This window comes from Schistocerca cancellata, chromosome 6 (genome assembly GCF_023864275.1).
Source record: "Schistocerca cancellata isolate TAMUIC-IGC-003103 chromosome 6, iqSchCanc2.1, whole genome shotgun sequence".
Classification (NCBI taxonomy): Eukaryota; Metazoa; Arthropoda; class Insecta; order Orthoptera; family Acrididae; genus Schistocerca; species Schistocerca cancellata.
In genome coordinates this window covers 348,483,227-348,507,291 of record NC_064631.1, presented here as the reverse complement: position 1 = coordinate 348,507,291, position 24,065 = coordinate 348,483,227, and the positions used below count along the sequence as shown (strand labels likewise).

At 40.1% G+C, this 24,065-nt stretch overlaps 1 protein-coding gene across 1 annotated transcript in view; it reads right to left on the bottom strand.

Annotated features, from left to right (window-relative positions):
* The window catches only part of LOC126190801 (ubiquitin-conjugating enzyme E2 T-like), a 283,350-nt gene that overhangs the window by 42,657 nt on the left and 216,628 nt on the right, over positions 1 to 24,065 (bottom strand). The window lies entirely within an intron of this gene.

Here is a 24,065-nt window from a genome sequence, read left to right as displayed (position 1 = left end):
GAACAAGGAAAGAGTTTTCTTGTAACTTGTTACAGGAAAATTTAGTTTCTTCCTGTAGTTATTCTTGCATGGGACATACTTTGGTACAGAAATCTTTTATGAATCACTTGACAGCATGAGCACATTCGGAGAAAACATCTCACATCATGAATGTGCTAAGAAATCAGAAAATCTGTGAGTGCTCTTATTTTCTCTGGATTTGGACAGACTCTATCACCATTCACTAGGTACTCCAAGATTTTTATTTCTTGGATGACAAAAAGGCTCTCTTTCAGGTTTAAGTGGAGATCTGCAGTATGAACAGATCTCAACACAGTTTCCAGGTGGCTTATATATATTCTTCTATTGTCTTTGAAAAATGACAATTTCATCCACGTGGCAAAAACAATTTCTCCACTCAAGGTGTCAAACCTGGTTGCCCATAATACATGTGAAGGTGACTGGAGATTACTTAGTCTAAACAGCACAACTTTGAACTCATAGAGGCCATCAGGAGTTATGAAGGCAGTCTCCTTCTGCTCAGCCTTGTCAACCTTGATTTGTCAGTAGCCTATCTGGGATGAAATACAGTATAACTCCACTTTTACATTCCCAAAATTAACATTTTCCTGCCATTTACAACATTTGTTATCATTCCTATCAAATTTCCTATGTCCACAGTGCTAATTTGAATTTGATTTCATGTCAACATATTAATCATTTTCCCACAATTTATGCATTATGAAAAAATGTTCTGGAAAAAAAAATTATGCTGGTATGCTGTTGGTCATCCAGTAGTGTTTACAAATATTACATGATTAAGTTTTTTTCATACTAGTGCACACTACTCAGTGAATCTGAACTGGTAAACATGTAAAAGTTGGAACAATTAGTGCCAATCTCCCACTGCTGCCAAGCTCTACTTGGCATGGTTGCTCATGGGAGTAACTAGGTTTGTTCGAATAAAGATGTCAAGACCCATCACAACCATTTCCAAACTATTGTGTGAATGCAGTTTTGTGACTTGTGATAGTCACAGTACCTTTGTTGAATCATATTTAGCGCATTTCAGCATTTGGTCACTCAGAGCACTAGTAGACACCGTCATTCACTTTGAGTTGCTCACCTCAAATGTTTTTAGTTTAAACACAGCGCCGGTTACATATTTTTCGCATGCTAAGAAAAACATGTTTCAAGACAATGGGCAACCTGGGCAGTGCAGAGGGATAGATCCAAATGGGAATAGGTGTGCTAAGAGTCGGAAAGGAAAGTGGGTGCTCCAGCGTTAAGGCAGAAGAGGTTAAGCTGGTTAAGGAGGACAGCCAAGAGGGCACCTATCTGACAGGTCCTGGGAGATCCCCAAAGGGGATGATGTGCATTTAAGTCATTGAGTAGAAAAAATTAAATGGGGGAGGCAGCTACCCATTAAGTTGAAGGGAGTCTACCCTGGTGACATCGAATGTTGGAGGGACATGTATAGTACAGAGGGAAAAAGTCAGGTAAGGAAGAAAAAGGTGAACTGTCATAGCTTGAAGATTGGTAGTCAGTGAGATGGGTTGGCTATGAATGTCATCCCATACAAGCAGCATGATGCTCTCATGAGAGGGAATGCCAACCTCAGGGGGAAGGTCAAAACGAATCAGTAAGAAATGTGAAAGCTCAAAGTGGTCATGAGGGCACAATTTCATTTCCTGAAGGCAGAGTACAAGGGGACACTGTGACATTGAAAGCAGCCATAAATCCTCTTTGTGGGACCAAAGGCCATGAACGTTCTATTGGAGGAGAGTCACGATGAAGAGACGTGGGGGTGTCACCTCAGCGGCTGCCGAGTGACAGCTGGAGACGAGGAGCTACTACAGGGCACAGGATCAGGAGGATCCTCCTCCATGGGGTCTACAGAAACATCAGCTTGCTTGTGAGGTTGGTCTGTGGAGTCCAATGACGAAAAATGGTTGCTGGTGCTCACCGGTGATACAGGGGCTGGCCGGGTGAAGGTATCACGTGCTGACGCCATCAAAGAGGATCTTCAAGATGGTGAAGGACAAGACCGTTTGCCTTTGGAGCATTTCTTCAAGCCTTTCTGGGTAGATGAAGACTCGGGTGTTGGTTGGCTGGAGGGATGGAGGAAGTCTTCACGGGAGTACTCCTTCTGTCCTTTCCAGCCTACCAGTTGTGTAGCTGGTGGTTTTGCCCTGCAGTGCTTCGAGAATTTCAGCATAAATTCTAGTATCACTTGGCCTTATAGCATCTCGAACACATGATATTTTAAATACCATCTCAAACACTTGATATTTTAAATATAAGTGTGAGAGAGCCTATCTACTGTGAGTCGCCTGTCTGTGTGTGGAGCTCCGAAGTGTGTAATAAGAAAACCGTACACGTGGTGGTCGAATGGTGCCAAAAAGTGTTTGCCGGCCGTGCCATGAAAGCCATAGTGAAAGAACAAGGAGTGTTTATGTATTCTGTGCTGTTTTATAACTTTGACTATTGTAGTGGGAAAAAGGAACAGTTGAAATATTGTTAATTTTTGTTCATTTGGACATAGAGAGGATAAGACGTGTGTTCAGATTCAGAATGAGAATGGACTTGGGTTTCAAGCCAACCTTTTCTTATGTGTAAATGAACTCTGTTTTTAACCTTGGGACACACAAAGAGACTTACTTGATAGTGTTTGTTTATGTGGAGAATGAGTTCTGTATAAGTTTTCTGTTCAAATATACATTGTGAAATTAAGCAATAGAAACTGCATATGTCTACTTATTTTTATAAGTAGAAAGAGTCTTGAGAAATTCCTGTTCCTAGCAGATATACTTCAGAGAAGAAGAAAAAAGAGGTTGCAGCAGCAAGCTAACCAGCAAGGAATGTTGGGTGACCATCTCGAGTAAGTCTATCATTAAAGAAGTGGGATTTTGCACACATACTATGCCACTTTAAGTCATCCAAAGCATTAGAAAGTGCTGACCGGTGTGAAAGCACAGAAGAAAACAGGAATTTTGAGATGAAAATGAGGTAAGAAGATATTAGGTGTTGCCATAGCAACCGAGCATAACAAGACAAAAGAACCAGTTCACGGAATTGGATTCTGCCTAAAAATTCAAATGGTGAAAATTGCTAAATGCAAAAAAGGGAAGACGTATGAAAGTAATAACGTTAAAAGAATGGAGAGAAGATCTCAACGTATTAGACTAAGAAGAGATACACTGAGAACAATTCAACTCAGAAGATCTGGTGTAGGGAGTATACAGTTCTCATAGTTATGTGAAAGCATGGGGGCTTTAAAGACTGAATTTGACAATTTAAATAATAAATTAGAGGATTTAAAATTAGAATTAAAGAGTACATAACTAACTCTTTAAATCTCCATGTAAATCAAATGTTCACTGACTTTAGTCAGAAACAGAATGATCAAATCCAGTGTTTGACAAAGATATTAGAATCTGATATTGAGGAAAAAGGTTATATGATCGAATCTGAAGTTAATGAAAAGTTAGGATCATTTGAAAATGTATGTAATGTTAAGTTTGATGCTGCAAAGCAGGGGTTGCATACTTTAAAAGAGTGTGTCAATAGAATAAGTTAATGCCAATAATCCAATCGCAAATTAAAGGTGTCAGTGCATTAGTGATCAGTCCATGAGTAAGTAATGTAGGACAGAATTTCAAAGAGAATATATCCAGCTATGATATTATAAAGGTGTGTAGTTTGGCGGGACCATTTGAACAAATTATAGATCGAAAAGTTACTGAGAGTATAACCTCCAGAAACGTATCGACTATAGCTTCTTCCAAACTCAGTGATACTAGCAAGGTTATAGACGACTTGTGGAAAGGATTCAAACTTATCCAGGATAGAATAGAACAAAGAATAACTTCACCTAATGTGGTGTTACAAAAATGTCCAAAGAAACATAAAGAGAAGTATTAATCTGCATTTGCTCAAGTGAAGTTATTATCAGATCCATGGGATCCTGGTCGAGTCATCTATCCCCAGGGATGTTAACAATCTTATTTAACGGGCGGAGTGATGTCCGTCGGGTCCCGAGGTGTTTTCAGTGTTTCTTCAGTAATAATTTTCCTGCACTGAATTCCTCCAAACACTTAAACTATTCTATCATCCCATACTTAGAGGTACTGGAAGAAACCATACCAGCGAGAATTTGTGATTATGTCATCCAAAATTACTCATGGTAAGAGATTTTCTTGTTCCAGTCAGTTAGATGGCCCGACTTTGCCTGTCTGCAGCATGAAGGCAGAAATTTGTTCACAGGTTGCCTCCAGTCTCAGTCATTTGGCACAGCCTTGGGACAGGGTATATTAGGTTCCTGGTCAGTTCTTATCTCCCTCAGTCATGGGAATACTATTCTCAGACTGAGTGTAATATAGTCAACCCAGTTTTTGACTTTTTTTCTATACATGAGGTTTCTGTCCTCGCTGAACTGGCCTTAGGACAACTGCATTATTCTTTGACACATGTACTGCCATAGTCAGGCCAGAGTTCAAATTTATATTTCCTAAAGCATATTTGTCTTAATGAATGGAAGTGAATATTATGTTAGCAGAACATATAAAATTTGATGGCTAATAATGATGTTGCTATAGCATACAAAATATTTTATACCTTTTATGAGATGTGATGTAGATGGGAGGTTTTGTATCAGTCTGAAAGGGGTGGGTTCTGTGGATAACAGCATGGTTTACGAGAACACATAAATCATGACTAACACAAAATACACACCTCACCTTTCAAACAATCCTCCCGAACAAGTGTGAATGATTCTTCATCACTTGCTATTTCCATAAGGTTGCTAATATTTCCTTCAGGCACCTCAAGGGTGCAGGTGGGAACGTCCGTTAGGAGACGATTTAACACCCAACCTGCTCTGGCTTCTCACTCAAGTACCTGTGAGGTAGGGATCCTGGGAAAGGGGGGTGGGAAGGGTTTCCTGTCTTTGGGGCTATCTTCTTTCTCTTCTTCAATCCTAGCAACCATTTCTATTTATTTCTTTCTTACTTCTCATTTGAGGAACTATCTATTTTTTCCCTCTTTCTATATTCACATACTTCTATCGCAGAAGTCCTTCCTACTTTCTGTGGTTTCTAATAACCTACATCTTATCTAGTAACCTACATCTTATCTTTCGATAAGATGGCCAAAGAATCAGACTACACAAACACACGTCCACATACATACAAAAAGAGATGGATACACAAACAATGAGGTAACAGATTAGAAAGATGTGAGAACAGCCAAGTGTTGTAGGGGGAAAGTTATATGTACATCAGGAAAAAATCGCTTATTTATATAAAAAATATCCAATCCCGGGAGCGGAAAGACTTACCTTAGGGGGAAAAAAGGACAGGTATAACTCGCACACACAAAAATATCCATCCGCACATACACAGACACAGGCAGACTCTGAATGTGGCTCTCCAGCAGGGATACGACTTCCTCAAATCCTGCCCTGAAATGAGATCCATCCTTCATGAAATCCTCCCCACTCCACCAAGAGTGTCTTTCCGCCGTCCACCTAACCTTCGTAATCTCTTGGTTCATCCCTATGAAATCCCCAAACCACCTTCCCTACCCTCTGGCTCCTACCCTTGTAACCGCTCCCGGTGTAAAACCTATCCCATGCACCCTCCCACCACCACCTACTCCAGTCCTGTAACCCGGAAGGTGTACACGATCAAAGGCAGAGTCACATGTGAAAGCACCCACGTGATTTACCAACTGACCTGCCTACACTGTGACGCTTTCTATGTGGGAATGACCAGCAACAAACTGTCCATTTGCATGAATGGACACAGGCAGACAGTGTTTGTTGGTAATGAGGATCACCCTGTGGCTAAACATGCCTTGGTGCACCGCCAGCACATCTTGGCACAGTGTTACACTGTCCGGGTTATCTGGATACTTCCCACTAACACCAACCTGTCAGAACTCCAGAGATGGGAACTTGCCCTTCAGTATATCCTCCCTTCTCGTTACCCACCAGGCCTCAACCTCCGCTAATTTCAAGTTGCTGCCGCTCATACCTCACCTGTCATTCAACAACATCTTTGCCTCTGTACCTCGACTGACATCTCTGCCCAAACTCTTTGCCTTTACAAATGTCTGCCTGTGTCTGTGTATGTGTGAATGGATATGTGTGTGTGTGCGAGTTATACCTGTCCTTTTTTCCCTCTAAGGTAAGTCTTTCCGCTCTTGGGATTGTAACGACTCCTTACCCTCTCCCTTAAAACCCACATCCTTTCGTCTTTCCCTCTCCTTCCCTCTTTCCTGATGAAGCAACCGTTGGTTGCGACAGCTTGAATTATTTTGTGTGTATGTTTGTGTGTCTATAGATGCCAGCGCTTCTTTTTTATGATCTATGATGATTGTAAATCAAGCATACATAAGAAGGAGGTGTGAGTTATGAAAGAGAACATAAGCCAAAGAGGTGTAAAATAGTGGTACTCATATAGCCTAAGTAAACAGGTTATTTACTGAATAGTATATAGACATGAAATCTATTAAGAGTACAGAAGTTGAAAAGTAGAGGAGGACTCCAGGGATTAGATGAAGTATTAAGAAGAAAATATGAAGTCTAGAATAGATTTTCTATTTTTACCAGAAAATATTTAATTATAATATACATAGGAATGTATACTGGAGGTAATGAACCATGAGGCCTACTCAGAAAGAATAAGGGGGCATACCCAGCATTTGCTAAATATATGGGGCAGGTGTATCTACATGGAGATAGGATGACCTGTGACCTGTGACCTGAAAAATAGGGCTGTTTTATAAAGGGGTGTACCTACCAGAATGGAAAGACGAAGTGCACTCGTACGGACTACCCACAAGTAAGGTATAGGTACTGATCCTAGCAGGAGGGGACAGTATCACGACAGAAGTCACACATTTTATAGGGATTATTCTGGTACATTTGAATACTACACACAATGAGCATTATTACGTGCTATGTAAGTTTACAAGTGAAAAAAAAAAAAAAAAAAAAAAAAAAAAAAAGGCCACTCTCATGGAACCCAGAGTTCCTCCAATCTCCATAAAATATTATAAATAATACATACTTAGGAAAGGGAATATTAAAGGTGAAAACAGAAAATATATTTCTCAAGTGTCACAAACACCTGTAGTATATGAATGAAAAAAAAAAAAGTCTCACATTTCCTAAATACTAGTCAGGCTTACTGGATCACTAATGAGTACTCTAGTCTAGTTATTAAGGAATTGCTCAGCTAAAGAGTGTGCTTAAAAAAATAAAGTTAAAATGTAAATCGTTATTATGCAGGATATTAATATACGAGATGATTATGTATAAAATATTGCATGTTTGATCTGAGGTGGGGGATATGTAGTGCTTCTAGAATCTCCGCGTAAATTCTTGTATCACTCAGCCTTATACCATCTCGAACACATGATATTTTAAATATAAGTGTGAGAGAACCTATCTACTTTGAGTTCACCTGTCTGTGTGTGCAGGTCCAAAATCTGTAATAAGAAGATCATAGACATGGCACCGACACCGACAAGTGTTTCCCGGTCGCACCATGGAAGCCATAATGAAAGAACAAGGAGTGTTTATGTATTCTGTGCTGTTTTATAACTTTGACTATTGTAGTGAAAAAAAAGAACAGTTGAAATATTGTTAATTTTTGTTCATTTGGACATGGAGAGGATAAGACGTGTGTTCAGATTCAGAATGAGAATGGACTTGGGTTAGAAGCCAACCTTTTCTAACATGTAAATGAACTCTGTTTTTAACCTTTGGACACACGAAGAGACTTACTTGACAGTGTTTTTTTTTAGGTGGAGAATGAGTTCTGTAAGAGTTTGATGTTCAAATATACATCGTGAAGTTAAGCAAAAATAACTGCATATGTCTGCTTATTTTTATAAGTAGAAAGAGTCTTGAGAAATTCCTGTTCCTAGCAGACATACTTCAGAGAAGAAGAGAAACGGATGTTGCAGCAGCAAGTTAACCAGCAAGGAAAGTCGGCTGACCATCTCAAGTAAGTTTATCGTTAAAAAAGTGGGATTTTAAACACATACTACACCACTTTAAGTCATCCAAAGCGTTAGAGCCCCTTGAGGTGGCAGTTTGATGGCTTTTGGCACAGCTGGATGGGGGGATGGTGATGCTACCTTGACACTGGGTGATTTCACAACCTTAGAGCTGAATTGGAGGTCACATGTCTGTGTGGCCATGTCCTTCATGGAGCGAGGGGTAACAACAACAGGACTATAGGTACCAGACAGGAGAAGACAGCATCTTGCGAGCAACTGTATAAGGTACCTTTTCTTTTCCTACAGTCCGCTCATCAAGAAACATTGGACACTTTTGAGAGGAGGCAGCATGGCTACCATTGCAGTTGATACAGCGGGGAGAAGGAGGTGGACAATCACTCTCATGCGCATCCCTACCACAGGCGACACATTTGGCTGGATGTTGACAAGATGTTCTAGTGTGGTTAAAACAATGACACTGGTAGCAGCACATCGGTTTCGGAATGTATGGCCGGATAGTAATAATTTCATAGATTAATTTGAGCTTGGACGGAGGCACCACTCTATCAAAAGTGAGAAAGAGAGTGCAGGTATGCACTAAGGAGAATCTACCTTTTTCATTACACAATGAACAGCAATGACACCCTGATCAGAGAGGTAAGATTGTATTTTGGGTTCAGTTAGACTGTCTAGCAGCCTGGTGTAAATTACACCATGGGAAGAATTCAAAGTTCTGTGGGCCACGACACGAACAGGGTAACCATGGAGAAGTGAGGCAGCATGCAGTTGTTGTGCTTGAGAATCAGAAGTGGTCTTCAAATGCAATGTGCCATTCCATAAATGAGAGCAGGATTTCACAGGGGCAGCAACTGCATCTACACCTTTCTGAATAATAAATGCATTTACCATGGCAAAGGACTGACAATCTTCAGTACGTGAGACAATGAGGAACAGTGGTGCAGTGGGAAGGTTCTTTGAATCATTAGCCTCATGGCATTTACATTTTGTAGAAGTTGAGTGGGAAGATGATAGACTCATCGTGAGGAAATCCTCCATGATTGCCAGCGATGATCCAGAAGAAAGCAATGGCAAAGGTAGGTAACAGGACCATTGTTGATTAAATTTAGAATATTAACAGTTATTAATCTATATAATCTTGATTGTGTTAACTATATACTTTCTGAACTACCAAATTTAGGTATTATGAATCAAAGATACAACTACAATACAAGAATCTGTACTTCTGCGCCCTTGCCACAAAATAGATTAGCAAAAACTAACAAAAGTCATAAGTACATGGCAATTAAAACATATATCAAAATGTCTAAACATGCCTCAAGCATGCCAGTCAAAGTATTTAAGGAAAACTTACACAACTCCTTGCTAACTAACCCATTCTATTCATTAGAAGAATTTTTTCATACGCCCAATATAAACTTAAATATATAAAAATGTATTTTATAATATTAATAGATGAAGAGAACTGACAAAGTCTATTGCATGTAATAATGTTGAATGATGAATAAAGAATCAGAATCAGAGTTTGGACCTGGGCTAAATGGGGGAACTTCTTCCATTTCAATGTAAGTCATCTCCATAGAAACTTCTTCACATGTATTTAACACATTAATTAGACAAGAGCCTTTTCATACACTTACCAGCACCTCTGGTATGTACATGCCTTCCTGCAAATCTTGTTTATTGATAATGCCTTCTCTAAGGCTGGTATCTTCAACCTTTATCCTCAAAATCCTTTCCTCATGATGATCCAACTTTATTTTAGCCACCTGGCCTGCCTTAGGCTCTGTAGAATTTGTTTCCCATCTGTAACAAGTCTGTCTAAACAAATCTGTCTACCAGTACCTTGTTTACTTTGCCATTTCTTTGGTGTACTGTTATTTACTGGCCCCTCTGAACAGCTCAGAGAACCTCGAACTCCAGTGCATTCACACCCCACAAGTTTCAAAATCTGTTGGTGGCTTTCTAAGCACCTGCCCCTGTGTACCTGCACATTGCACTTCTGTCTCTGCACACAATTTAATGGGCCTACATCTGATTTACAGGATTCTCTTGGTGTAATCGATTACTACATTGTGCTTTGTAAAGAAGTCTCTATCAAGTAAACTAGTGTAGCGAATATCCAGTTCCCCTCCTACCAGATGAAATTATGTTTCACTCCTAATTCCTGACCTATTCCAAGATCTAAAACTGCTGCCTCTTATGTATGTATGACCAGACTTGTGGTACCTTTACTCTTTATACAATCTTCATGTCTATACCCAACCTGGCTTCAATGATAGTTCCTATTGAACAAGATAATTTGTAATCCATGATCTGGAATCATTTTAATGGACTTTCTGAGCTCTGTGGGCAATTCAGTTCTATAACATTTTTACTTTCACAGTTTACTTTGAATACTTTCCCAATTCAGCATAAGGTGACTGTAATCTTATCCTTCTCTTCCATTCCTCTGTTTCTTATTTTTCACAGAATTTCCTGCATTCTAGTAAACTGTCTAGCCATGTGCTCTGTCCTATGACATGTGAAACACACAACAGGCTTCACTTTCTTACAGGCACCTCTATGTCCCAATAAACTGCAACTTTCACACCTGATTGTCTTTGGAGCCTTTGATTCTCAACACACTTGAGCCAAATCTACTTTGCAAATTCTTTTCCGAAACCAGCAGCCTCACATTAAACATCCTGATTTACCACAGGTTTTACACTTAACATTACTTCTGCAATTCTTAGACGTGTGCCCTACATGTCCACATGAGAAACTTCCTCATCTTGCGCTGATGAATTTTGTTTTTCCTTGGTGGACACAATTGCCAACTCTTCAGTCAAGGCTACCTCAACAGCCTCAGTGAGGGTAATGTTTTAACCCTTTGCACACACAATTGTCTCTATGCACTCATAATAGATGCCTTGAATGAATAATGCTCTGCTTAACTTTCATTCTAATGACAAAGATCCCACCAGTTCTAATGCTGGCATTGCACCTCGGACAGCTTCACAAAATGCATATTAAAGTGTATGTACTTTACTGACCCAATTTTCAATCAGTTCCTCCTTTGACTGACTACTAGACAACATATAACAAGCATAAAAATTTAAACTACACTCACAAGCATAATTTTCCAACAAAATATTTCTTACTTCTTCCCGGATGGAAAACAATTAACGCACAAGCAGTTTATTTCATGCAGGGCCCTGAATGCAGGTTTTTGCGACTTTTAACACTATTTGATGCTCAGCTTCACATACTAATTCAAAAACTATATTCACATTACTAATAAATTCATTTAAAGCATATTTTGTACCATCAAAAGCCTGGGGAACGAGTTTAAGGGCATCACTAACACTAATGTTAGATGCTACTGCTCCACCATCAGTAACTGCATTGTTAGACAAGGACATGACTTACTTTTACCTATTGATCCATTGTGCAGAGGTAATAAGAGACAGTGTCTTTGTTGAAAGTGAAGTGCTCTGCAGAGGTCAGGTGAGCTGAACTGAGCTGAGCTGGGCAGGAAATGCCGGCGTGACACCTGCATTGTCGTGTTACCCTCAGCTGTGCTGTACCGAGCCGTTGCCAGCTGTCACCTTCTGTCTGCTCACTGACTCCCGCCGCTGCTGAAATTTGCGAAGAAGCCGTGTGACTTCTGCTGCTGGATCATGGGTGTAATCAAGGCTGCACTGGCTGCATCTTCTCTCATCAGGCATTTATCTCCAGACCTCAGCATGTTTCTTCCGCTCTTTGTGCTCTGTCTGTTATCATTGGAGTGCAAGTGCTGCTTCTCATATGTCTCATAGCCATTAGTCAATCCATGACATCGAGCTGAGGATGTGCGAAGCTCCCGTCTATCTCAAAAATTATTAAGGAAATCATCCCACCCATGGCACCAGAAATGTTTACCTATTCTGTGTTCTGACACAGTATAGAAGGAAGATAGGGGGTTTAAGGTCAGTATGCAATTTCCAAGCAGTGAGGAGCCAATACAGAAAGACAAATTCCCAACGAAGACAGGTTGATGACTTGAATCAGTGCCAAACATTGCCACAGAGCATCTACAAGACATGCAGATTTCCAGACTCAAGATGATGCTTGCAGCAGAAGACTCAAGGAATTCAGGGGTCTGATTAGCACTATTTATTTGCGGTCAGGCTAACTACTACACTGGAGGTTAATCTAAACATTAGAAAAAGCAAAGAAAGCAAGTGATTGCACAACAGAAGTCAGTGTCTGAAGCCATGGGGGTAGGAGCTAACAGAAGTAGCGAACACTAGCCACATGTTACATACAAACTAGAGAGCAGCATTCCAAGTGAGAAAAACAGATGTGTCAGAGTTTACCGAGGCTGGCCATGAGTGCCATAGAGCTGGTGCCCCAGTGATCTGACTGAGAACCCCTTCTGAATACAAAAATATGGGTTTTTAAAGAATCATGGCAGTACACAATTTCTCCTTTCCTACATTCAATCCCCCAACCCATCGGCACTTAACAAGATTTAGCCAATCTGGTGAGACATTCTCTCCTCCAGGGCACCTCTGGCCAACCGCATCTACATTCCTCCCCTACTCCTACTCAGTAGGTATGGATGGATCTGGATTTTAAATTAACAAACTCCAAGTTTGGTATAAAAAACATTCAGCTGAAAGCTAAACGTATTACCACTCCTATTATGGTCAGCAACAACAGTGTTTTACATTACTTGACCCCACCCTCTGCCTTTCTGGGTGTGGGGACAGCTGTAGTAGCACTCTAACCTGTGCAAACCCACTGACGTTGAACTTCTCAGGAGCAGATATCAAGCTTGCTGCCCTTGCAAAGACCTGCCTTTTTGTGGCTGTCTTTTACAGTGACATCTTATGACAGCATCTAGCTGTGGATGGAATTACCAGTTAACTCTCTGACACGAAACTTCTCTCGTGGGATAGCTGCGCAAAGTGTCTGAAATTTTCATGTCTCTAATGTTATTGTTTATCTCTGGTAACCTAAATGCTACCACTTTTGCTTGGTCTCTGCACTGTGTCTCTGACTTTTCTACCTAGGAGTTCCCTTGATGGCTCCAAATAGCCTTAAGCATTACAACATACAAGTCGTTATGTTGTCAATAAATGACAATGGCTGATGTACATCTGAGTTACTGCTCTTTTGGTATCATCTGTCTCCTGACTACGCCAGATCTGTTAGAAAAGTATACCACCTTTTGCTGGGGGGGGGGAATCTGGCTTACCTGGAGCATTGGTCACCTAATCACATTCAAAGTAGTTCCCTTGGGACTCCACACGCAGTGCTGCCATTTTTGCATTTTTGGAAGAATGCCGATAAAGCCTCTTTCAGAACAGAGTTCAGCTCAGCTGTTGTTCCTGCCATAACATCCTCTCTTGTCTGAAATTTCATTCATTTTAATAGCCACTTCAGTTGGGAGAACAGCCAAAAGTTTCAGGGCATCATATCAGGAATGTAAGATGCCTACTGGAGTGCAGCAATCTGGTTTTTCACCAAAAAAGTCTGAATCAAGTGCAAGGAATTTGCTGGGGCACAGGCGGGTTGAAGTTAACAATTTCCTGTTGACTTCAAGTCTGGTTTCTTGCACTGCACAGCATCATATAGGTGATGGAGGACATTCCTGTAGTACTCTTTGGTGACTGTTTTACCATGTGATGTGTCCTTGGGGTGTACCACATCGCAAGGGTCAAAGACAGCAGACAGCGTTGTTGCTGAGCACTTGGTGGGCCTTCTTTGGCCTCGGTGAAGGGGAATACTTCCACTATGACAACTGTGGTTTGGTTTCCGGGTTGTACATGTACACCCAGGATTCCTAGCAATTATGGTGTTCACAAAGTCAAGGTCACTGTTTGTGGAGTCCATCATGACCTGTAAGACTTCAATATGAAATTCCTTTTGCTCCACCATCGGCAGCTTCAGCAAGAATTTCTCTGACACTCTCTTCATGGTAAAATCTTCAGTCACGAAAGAATGTGCCAGAAAAGTGCTGATGACAACATCTTCCACAATTTCTCCAATAGTCACATGATGGTCCCACATCACCCAAGTGTTCACTTTGGCAACAAATTGGTCATTTCAGCATGTTGATGGCCAACTGGAGAGTGGCTCATCCTCCACCAACCTTCAGCCATTTTTAAACTGGTTGTACCACTCCTTAATCTGTGTGATGCACATAGCAACGTAACCCAAAGCCATCTGAATCTTCCAAATGGTTTCACTAGGCTGTTACCCAGTTTCTGGCAAAATTTGATGCTCCAGTAATTCCAACATTTCCCTTGCAATGAAAAAGTGATGCGAGCACTACACACTACCTCACTCAAGTGCTGCTTGGCAGCAACTGATGCTATTAACACGCAGGAATAATTGACGCTTGCACATGCATGCTTATAGGTTGGCTCATGGAATTACAATTGAGTCCAAATTCGAAGCCAGGGTTGTCAATGAAGCATAACACTTACAACTGAAAGCATGATTATTATGATCAGCAAAGTTGTGCCAGAACAGAACTGACTTCTTAGAAGAAGAGTCCAGTTATTTATTCAAACAGTGAATATATCCAGAATGATGGAATCTGTACAGTCATTGAATGTTCCAGACATACAAACATAAGATACTTCAAAACACTTCTAGAAATGATAAATTTGAAATAAAAATTATTGATGGTGGTCATGTTTGAATCAGTGACCCACAGCACGCCAACCAATCATGCTAACTGCTACACCACACTGCATACACCAGAGCACACAGCAATATTTTATCACCTTACTGTTAATATTATGATCAGAATGGAAATTCTTACTTTTGTGTAATTTGAAAATTTTCCATATTTCAGAGTGGTAATGTGGGAAACTTTGACTTCACTGAATTTTCTAGATATTGCAGATTCAGTGTGACTATTAAAAAAAAAGTTTCATCTCAATTCTTTCTCATAATGTTCCCTCTCTTCTCTCCACTCATCTTCTGTGGCTGCTATAAACAGACTCAATCTTTTCTTTTTAGAGTAGGATAAAAAGAGTGATGGGTGGTGACCTGGCAATATTAGAGCAACAATGGCCACTACAGGCAAAAAGTTAAGCAAGAAAGCTTCAAGACTATTTTTTTTCCATTACAAATGAGTAACTGACTGTATCGCTTTTATGCTGGTTCCATACTGTAAGACAGAGTGGAAATGATATGTTACTTCAAAAGACACCACAAAAGGTTAATCTAAAAAATATTTGAAGTTTCAAGATCCATATTGTCGCACAAGAATATAATACTGTGCCCTGCCCATTACGTAATAACATACTATTTTCTTTTTCTATCAAAGTATTAAGATTGAACGATATAATTTAAGCACAAAGTGAATGAACTGCACTGGAAGTCAGCAAATATGTATGCCCAGAATAATGTGAGCATCATATCATTATTATCTGTGTTTTGTTCTATTTAAGAATGTGCACTCATCTTTTTTCTCTCCTCTCTGTCTTCTTCAATTGTGCACCTTTCCTACAGCATCTTACACTACCAGGCTACTATTTTCTTCCATTTTGTTCAAATGAACTGTACTTGTATTTCTGTTAGGAATTTATTTAATCATTCCATTAATATCACCAACTGTAACTACTAATAGGATATTATTATGAATACTTTACTCTTTTGCTCCAGAGTTCAGCTAACATTATTGTAATTTTGAAGTATCTCGCCAAAATATGGCACAATTCTTTGTTCTGTTCAAAACTGTAAGAATTATTCACAAAATGTTAGATTTCAGTGCAAAAAACTTATTTTGTTAAATAATAATTGTTTAATTTAACATTTCTATTTTCATTTCGTAGTAGCAATCACAAATTCCCAATATGTAAATGTTATAGTTTTTTTTTTACTGCATTTTTTCTTACGATACCAATGCAATACTCACGAGATTAAATTAAACATTCTGAATCCCTCACGAGGTGAGAAGCTAGTTAGAAATTTCCTTGACGTTACAAAAACACAAATTAAATGCTTTTCAGCGTGCTACAGGTCTACTGACATTCACTTCAAACAATAAAAGGTGAAAAAGAGGAGAATAAACTAAAAAGTGGCGTGTGTGAAATACTTAATTCATTTACTTTTAGTTAATGATAAGAAGTGATACCTCTAATTAATCCACATACTAATAGTTGTGTATGATATTTAAGTAATAAAAATACTGAGTCTCATGCTCATATTTAAAAATAAAAAAAAAATAAAAATAAAAATCAAGAATATTTGGGATACGTTAAGTTGAAGAAATATTGCTTAATAATCAAATATTTATTCAATTACTGAATTATTACAAATATATGAATATCCTTAAGCTTATTTTACATCCATTACAATTTATGCTAGCCAAAGCATAAATTTCCATAATTCCATAATCATATCTACCCATATTTATAAAATACTGTAGTTAAAGCTTTAGTATAAGAAGCTGAGAGGCACAGTCACCATGGTGTAGTAGTTATGATACTGGACTGTTGTATGGAGGGTTGTGAGTTCAAAACTTATCTAAACTGTAAATCTTTAATTACTATATTCGGTTCTGCAACTGTATTTATACCATATGAGTTCTGGCCAGAGGCAGTTCATTCCATGCTCTTGTATGTGCAAGTGCTGAATAAACCTTTGTTAAGTGAAGTTAGTGTTCGTCTTTCATCTAATTATACCTTCTTCTATGTGACATTATTCTGGTGGAGACGCTGGGTACTGGAACTTGTGATAGCACACATTATCAATGACACAGTGACTCCCATCAGGCCATGACAGAGCTGGTGTTTACATGGCAAGAAACCCAAGTTCAAGCCATATTCAACAGATCACAATCTGTCGGAGACAGAAGAAGAAGAGGAGGATGTTACGATGACAACAACTTTGTGCCACCAAATGAGACATCCTTCTGAGTTCTCTGGTGACGATGGCCACGATCCAAACATGTGGCTGAAGGTATATGAGTGTATAGCCAAATTTAACAAATGGGATGACACTGTGTGTTTGGCTAATGTATTTTTCTACTTGAAGGGCACTGCCAAGCAATGGTATGAGAACAACAAGGAGAAGTTCACAAGCTGGGAAGAATTCCAAGTGGAACTGGAGTATTTCGGTGACACACAATGACAGAAGCGCAAGGCTGAAGATAAATTAAAGTGCAGGGTGCAGCATCCAGGAGAAACTACAGTATCCTACATTCAAGACGTCTTGGAGCTGTGTAAAATAGTGGATCCTAATACGAAGCAGGAAGATAAGGTTACACATCTCATGAACGGTGTTTCTGAGGACATGTATCAAGCCCTAATCCTGAAGGAGGTTTCAACAGCAGATGACTTCATAAAATGATGCCAGTATATCGAGACAATGCATCAAAAAAGAATTACACACAAGAAGTTTGAATGGCTTCCAAATGTTGTATCCATGTCTGTGATGGAGGAAGGAAATGATTTCACAAGTGTTCTTTGTCAGATTGTGAGAGGAGTTCACAGGGCACTTGGATTGCATGGTGAGCAAAAAACTGAGACGATTCAAGAGGTCATAAGGGAGGAAGTGGAACAGACATTGAACCCAATCTCTCATCCTTCATTTCCCTTTAAAACAGTGAAAAAGTTGAGACCCAGGAAAAGTTATGTTCCTACAATGCCACATGAGGAACCTGTTTGGGCACCAAGGAAGACTGACGTCTGGAGAACACAGGATAACCAACCAGTATGTTTCCATTGTGGACAACCAGGACATGTGGTGTGTTATTGTCAAGAATGGTGGTGGATATTTGATGTTGCCTGTGCCAGAAGACAGCAGACTGATCTTAGCCGACACCAACTCCAGGATGACAAAGATGAACAAGAAGCTGTGGGTGCAGGGTGACATAGGTCACCAACGCTGAAAGCTAGCTGCTGGAGAGGACACTCCCCAACACACCAATCAAGGTCTCCATCGCCATTTAGAAGCTTCAGCCAATCACCTAGCCACTGCAACCTGGAAAACTAAAGGGTGCAACCTTCATTGGAGGTGAGGCCGTCGAAGAGAAAAATCCTCCACCGTTGATCACTACAGAAATGAAAGGAAACTACATCAATATCTTCATGGATGGCTGACCAGCCCAAACTCTTGTGGACTCTGGAGCACCATACTCAGTCATTTAGGAGAAGTACCATCACCAGTTGCAGAAAATTGTATTCAGTGATAACAAAATATATCTGCTGAAGGTGGCTAATGGGAAATATGTAAAACTTACAGGAAGATGTGTCACTCATGTGGGTATAAGTGGCCATGCACAGCCCTTACAATTCATTGTCTTACATGAGTGTTGTCATGACGTTATTCTCGGATGGGACTTTTTGATAGCTTCTCAGGCAGTTATAGACTGTGGTTACTCGAAGATTATGCTAGACAAGATGAGATATTGTGGACAGGAAGACGCACATCTGAGTATGTGAAGACTATGTATGCTGGATGAAGTGATCATTCCTACAGTCAGTGCTAGAAAGGTAACTGTCATGTGTCATAACATGCATCAACCCATGGATCTTGTACTGGAATGTAAGAGAAGCATACCACTGAAGAATAACTTGGTCATCCCTGCCTCTGTCATCTCGTTTAAGAACAGATTCAGTGAATTGTAGGTAGTTAACTGCCGCCGAGAAATGATGATCCTTCCAAGACGCATGTGCATAGCAAACACTGAGCTGTTAATTGCCGAACAGCTGAGCATCATTGAAACCTCCCATACTGAGTCTTTAGGCGAAATTAGTGCCACCACTATGAGAAAAAAATCTTCTAGCTCGACTATTACCATGTCTCACTAAGGAACAACAGAAGAAGCTACTTGCCATTCTTCAGGAGTTCTCTGAATGCTTCAATCCACAGGTGAAGAGCAAATTAGACAAATCGATAGTGAAGCACCAGATTAGTCCTGGAGACCATCAACCAATAAGCTGGAGAGCATACCATGTGTCACCAACAGAATGTCAAATAATTCATGACGAGGTAGAGAAAATTATGAAGAATGACATCATTCACCCTTGGCAGAGCCCATGGTCGGTCACTATTGGTTCTCATCAGTAAAAAGGATGGCAGTTGGCACTTTTGTGTTGATTACAGTAAGCTTCTTCTACATCTACATCTACACACATACTCCGCAATCCACCATACGGTGCATGGCGGAGGGTACCTCATACCACAACTAGCATCTTCTCTCTCTGTTCCATTCCCAAATAGAACGAGGGAAAAATGACTGCCTATACACCTCTGTATGAGCCCTAATCTCTCTCATCTTATCTTTGTGGTCTTTCTGCGAAATATAAGTTGGTGGCAGTAAAATTGTACTGCAGTCAGCCTCAAATGCTGGTTCTCTAAATTTCCTCAGTAGCGATTCATGAAAAGAACGCCTCCTTTCCTCCAGAGACTCCCACCCTAGTTCCTGAAGCATTTCCATAACACTCACATGATGATCAAACCTACCAGTAACAAATCTAGCAGCCCGCCTCTGAATTGCTTCTATGTCCTCCCTCAATCCGACCTGATAGGGATCCCAAACACTCGAGCAGTACTCAAGAATAGGTCTTATTAGTGTTTTATAAGTGGTCTCCTTTACAGATGAACCACATCTTCCCAAAATTCTACCAATGAACCGAAGATGACTATCCGCCATCCCCACAACTACCATTACATGCTTGTCCCACTTCATATCGCTCTGCAATGTTACGCCCAAATATTTAATCGACGTGACTGTGTCAAGCGCTACACTACTAATGGAGTATTCAAACATTATGGGATTCTTTTTCCTATTCACTTGCATTAATTTACATTTATCTATATTTAGAGTTAGCTGCCATTCTTTACACCAATCACAAATCCTATCCAAGTCAACTTGTATCCTCCTACAGTTACTCAATGATGACACCTTCCCGTACACCACAGCATCATCAGCAAACAGCTGCACATTGCTATCCACCCTATCCAAAAGATCATTTATGTAGATAGAAAACAACAGCAAACCTACCACACTTCCCTGGGGCACTCCAGATCATACCCTCACCTCCGATGAACACTCACCATCAAAAACAACGTACTGGGTTCTATTACTTAAGAAGTCTTCGAGCCACTCACATATTTGGGAACCAATCCCATATGCTCATACCTTCGTTAGGAGTCTGCAGTGGGGCACTGAATCAAATGCTTTCTGGAAGTCAAGGAATATGGTATCCATCTGATATCCTTCATCCATGGTTCGCAAGATACCACATGAAAAAAGGGTGAGTTGCATTTTGCAGGAGCGATGCTTTCTAAAGCTGTGCTGACGCCAGGACAGCAACTTCTCTGTCTCAAGGAAAATCATTATATTTGAACTGAGAATATGTTCGAGAATCCTGCAACAAACCAATGTTAAGGATATTGGTCTGTGATTTTTGAGGATCCGTCCTTCTACCCTTCTTATATACAGGCGTCACCTGCACTTTTTTCCAGTCGCTCGGGACTTTACACTGGGCAAGAGATTCGCGATAAATGCAAGCTAAGTAAGGAGCCAATGCAGTAGAGTATCTCTGTAAAACCGAATTGGAATCCCATCAGGAGATGGCGATTTATGTATTTTCAACCCATTCAGATGCTTCACAATCCCAGGGATGTCTATCACTATGTCCTCCATACGGTAATCTGTACGAGACTCAAATGACGGTATGTTTGTACGATCCTTCTGCGTGAAAGATTTCTCAAATGCTAAATTTAAAATTTCAGCTTTCGTTTTGCTGTCTTCAGTTGCCAGGCCAGACTGATCAGTGAGTGAATGGATGGAAGCCTTCAACCTGCTTACCGATTTTACGTAAGACCAGAATTTCCTTGGGCTTTCAGAAAGATCTTTTGCTAAGGTATGATGGTGGTAGTGGTTTAATAAGATAACTAGAAAGGACATTTACCCCCTTCCACAAATTGACAATACACTAGATTGTCTTAAGTGGGCTAAGTTTTTCTCGACCATGCACATTTACTTGGGATATTGGCAAATCAAAGTAGATGAAACTGATCATGAGAAAACTGCATTCATCACTCCTGAGGGCCTGTATAAGTTTAAGGTGATGCCGTTTGGTTTGTGTAATGCACCAGCAACTTTTTAACGGATAATGGATAATCTTCTAAGACACCTGAAGTGGATGATGTAGCTTTGTTATTTAGATGAATTTATAGTGTTCTCAAAAAGACTGAGGTTCATTCTTAATTGTCTCCAACAAGGCAGACTGAAACTTAATCCAAGAAAGTGTCTCTTTGGAGCAAAAGAAATCAAAATACTTGGACACCTTGTGTCAAACAAAGCTGTGCGGCCAGACCCAGAAAAGGTGAGATCTATAATGGAATTTCCTATTCCTAAAAGTATTAGAGACATGAGAAGCTTCCTCAGATTATGTTCTTATTGTCATTGTTTTATCAAATACTTTTGTATCAAAGCCAGACCACTCCAAGAGTTGTTAAAAGCTGATGCTAAATTTATCTGGGGTGGTGCTCAACAAGATTCTTTCGATGTTCTGCAAAAAGCTCTGACGACTGACCCTGTACTTGGTCTGCATACAGAACTACATACAGATGCCAGCAGGTATGGTATCAGTGCTGTTCTGGTGCAAATTTCGGATGGAAATGCGAAGGTTATAGCCTATGCTTCTAGGACACTTACAAAAGCTGAGAGAACCTACTCAACTACAGAAAGAGAATGTCTTGCTGTGATCTAAGCCATGTCCAAATTTTGACAGTATCTTTATGGAAGGTCATTCACAGTTGTTACAGACCATCATTAACTTTGTTGGTTGACAGGTCTTAAGGATCCAACAGGATGACTTGACAGGTAGGCTGTATGACTTCTGGAGTATGGCATTACCATAGCATACAAAAGTGGAAGAAAACACCAAGATGCCGACTGTCTCTCAAGAAACCCTGTGCAAGAACATCAAGACTTTGATGAAGATAGTGACTGTCTCGTTGCACTCCAAGATCTCTCTGCTGAGCAGAAGAAGGACATCAAGAGATCTCAAATTATGCTTTCCTTAAGACAGTCAGAGGATGTGAAAGGACAATTTAAGATAGTTAATGGATTACTTTGCAAGAAAAACTTTGATCCATTTGGAAAGAGGTGGCTTCCAGTGATTCCTAAACACATGCGTTTAGATGTTCTACAGAAATTCCATGACACACCTGAGGCCGGACATTTAGGATTTATTAAGACATATGATAGGATCCACAAGAGATTTTTCTGGACAGGTTTATTTAGGAGTGTCCGTCACTATGTGTCGCACTGTTGAGAGTGCCAGAGGAGAAAGGCAGTTCCTCAGAAACCACCTGGCCGACTCATACCAATTCCAACAGCAGAAACACCTTTCCAGCATGTGGGGATTGACCTCCTCTGATGATTTCCAACATCTGCTAGTAGCAATAGATGGATTATTGTTTGCACTGATCATCTGACATGCTATGCCATTATAAAAGCCATGAAAACAGCCAAAGCATTCAAGGTAGCCAAATTCATCATGGAAGACATTGTATTAAAACACGGTGCTGTAAGGTCATTAATTACAGATTGAGGGAAAGTTTTTCAACCGAATCTTGTGACAGAGATAAACTGTTGGTGCAAATTACTCATCATATGATGACTGCCAACCATCTGCAAACTAACAGGCTTAATGAACACCTTAATAAGACCTTGGCCGACATGCTATTAATGTTCGTCAGTGTTGAGCAGAGCAACTGGGATGTGGTGCTACCTTTGGTGACATTTGCCTACAACATTGCCGAACAAGACACCACAGGATTTATGCCATTTTTCCTGGCGCACGGGCGTGAGGCAATGGACACTGTGTTATCTCCTCCATCGTGAGGACCCACTTTGGAGACACATATGACTGTCTGCTGCAGACTCAAGAAAACGATCACTGAAGGTATGACACGAGCCACCACCCTGTTGTCTATCAGCCTGGTGACCTCGTCTGGATCTTCACTCCTGTTCAGAAGGTTGGTCTCTCTAAGAAGCTCCTCAGGCACTACTTTGGACCTTATAAGGTTGTAAAACAGTTGTCTGATGTTACTTATGAAGTTGAAGATTTTGACCCCAAATCAAGACAACGATAGTTCAGAGATATTGTAACATTACGAGTCAAGATAGCTGTAACGGAAATTGAATAGCGTAAAGTTATCATTAAAAACGCACGCCACGCGATTTAATTGAATAGCCTAAAGTTATCATTAAAAACGCACGCCGCGCGATTTGTGACGATTTGGTTGGTCGTAATACTAGTAACATGCTTTTGAATACAATTAAAATATAACGGCGATACCTGTTTAGTGTTATTGGAAACAATATGTAGTAAATTAATGAGTAAGGTAGCCGATCCTATAAGAAGAGGTGAAATTGGGCATATTAAGGTGTTTTGCTTTATGTCAACTAAGCCGATTATACAGCGTCTTTTTTTTCGTTTACTCTTAGAAAAAAAAAAAAACAAGTAACGAAGTGCTAATTGTGCATTGTGAAAAATATAGGGGCGAATTTTAAATAGCTACAGCGTATAATCAGACTAACAAATGGACATTCAGTTATGCGAAATAGCGGACAGCGAAGTGTGGTCATTAAATTGAATACACCTACAGGGCGGTAAATTCCGGGATAAGTCTATTCGCATCTCACGAGGGACTCGGTATTGAGACCGGTTTTTTTTTAATTATATCACGGAGAGCGGGCTTCAATTTATAAAAAGGAGAAAAGCTGTATCATTATCATTGACTGTTGGTGTTAAGCAACCAAAACTGTTCATCAAAGGGTTTCGGTGAATGAGTGGTGAATGCGAAATGAAACTGTGAACGAAGTTATGTTAAATAAAGCAGAAGAGACAAGACAGTTTGGTTGTATCTGTTATTATTCCATCAACCGTAACATTTCTTCTCGTTGTACGAAGCCTTTATAGACGATCGTTATGACAATTTGCTTCAAAGGAATCTCGTTACGAGTTAAGTTTTGGGGACCTGGTCAACAGGGGATAGTTTGTAGATCTTAACTACTGCAGCTATTCTGGAATCAGGTGCTACCGTGA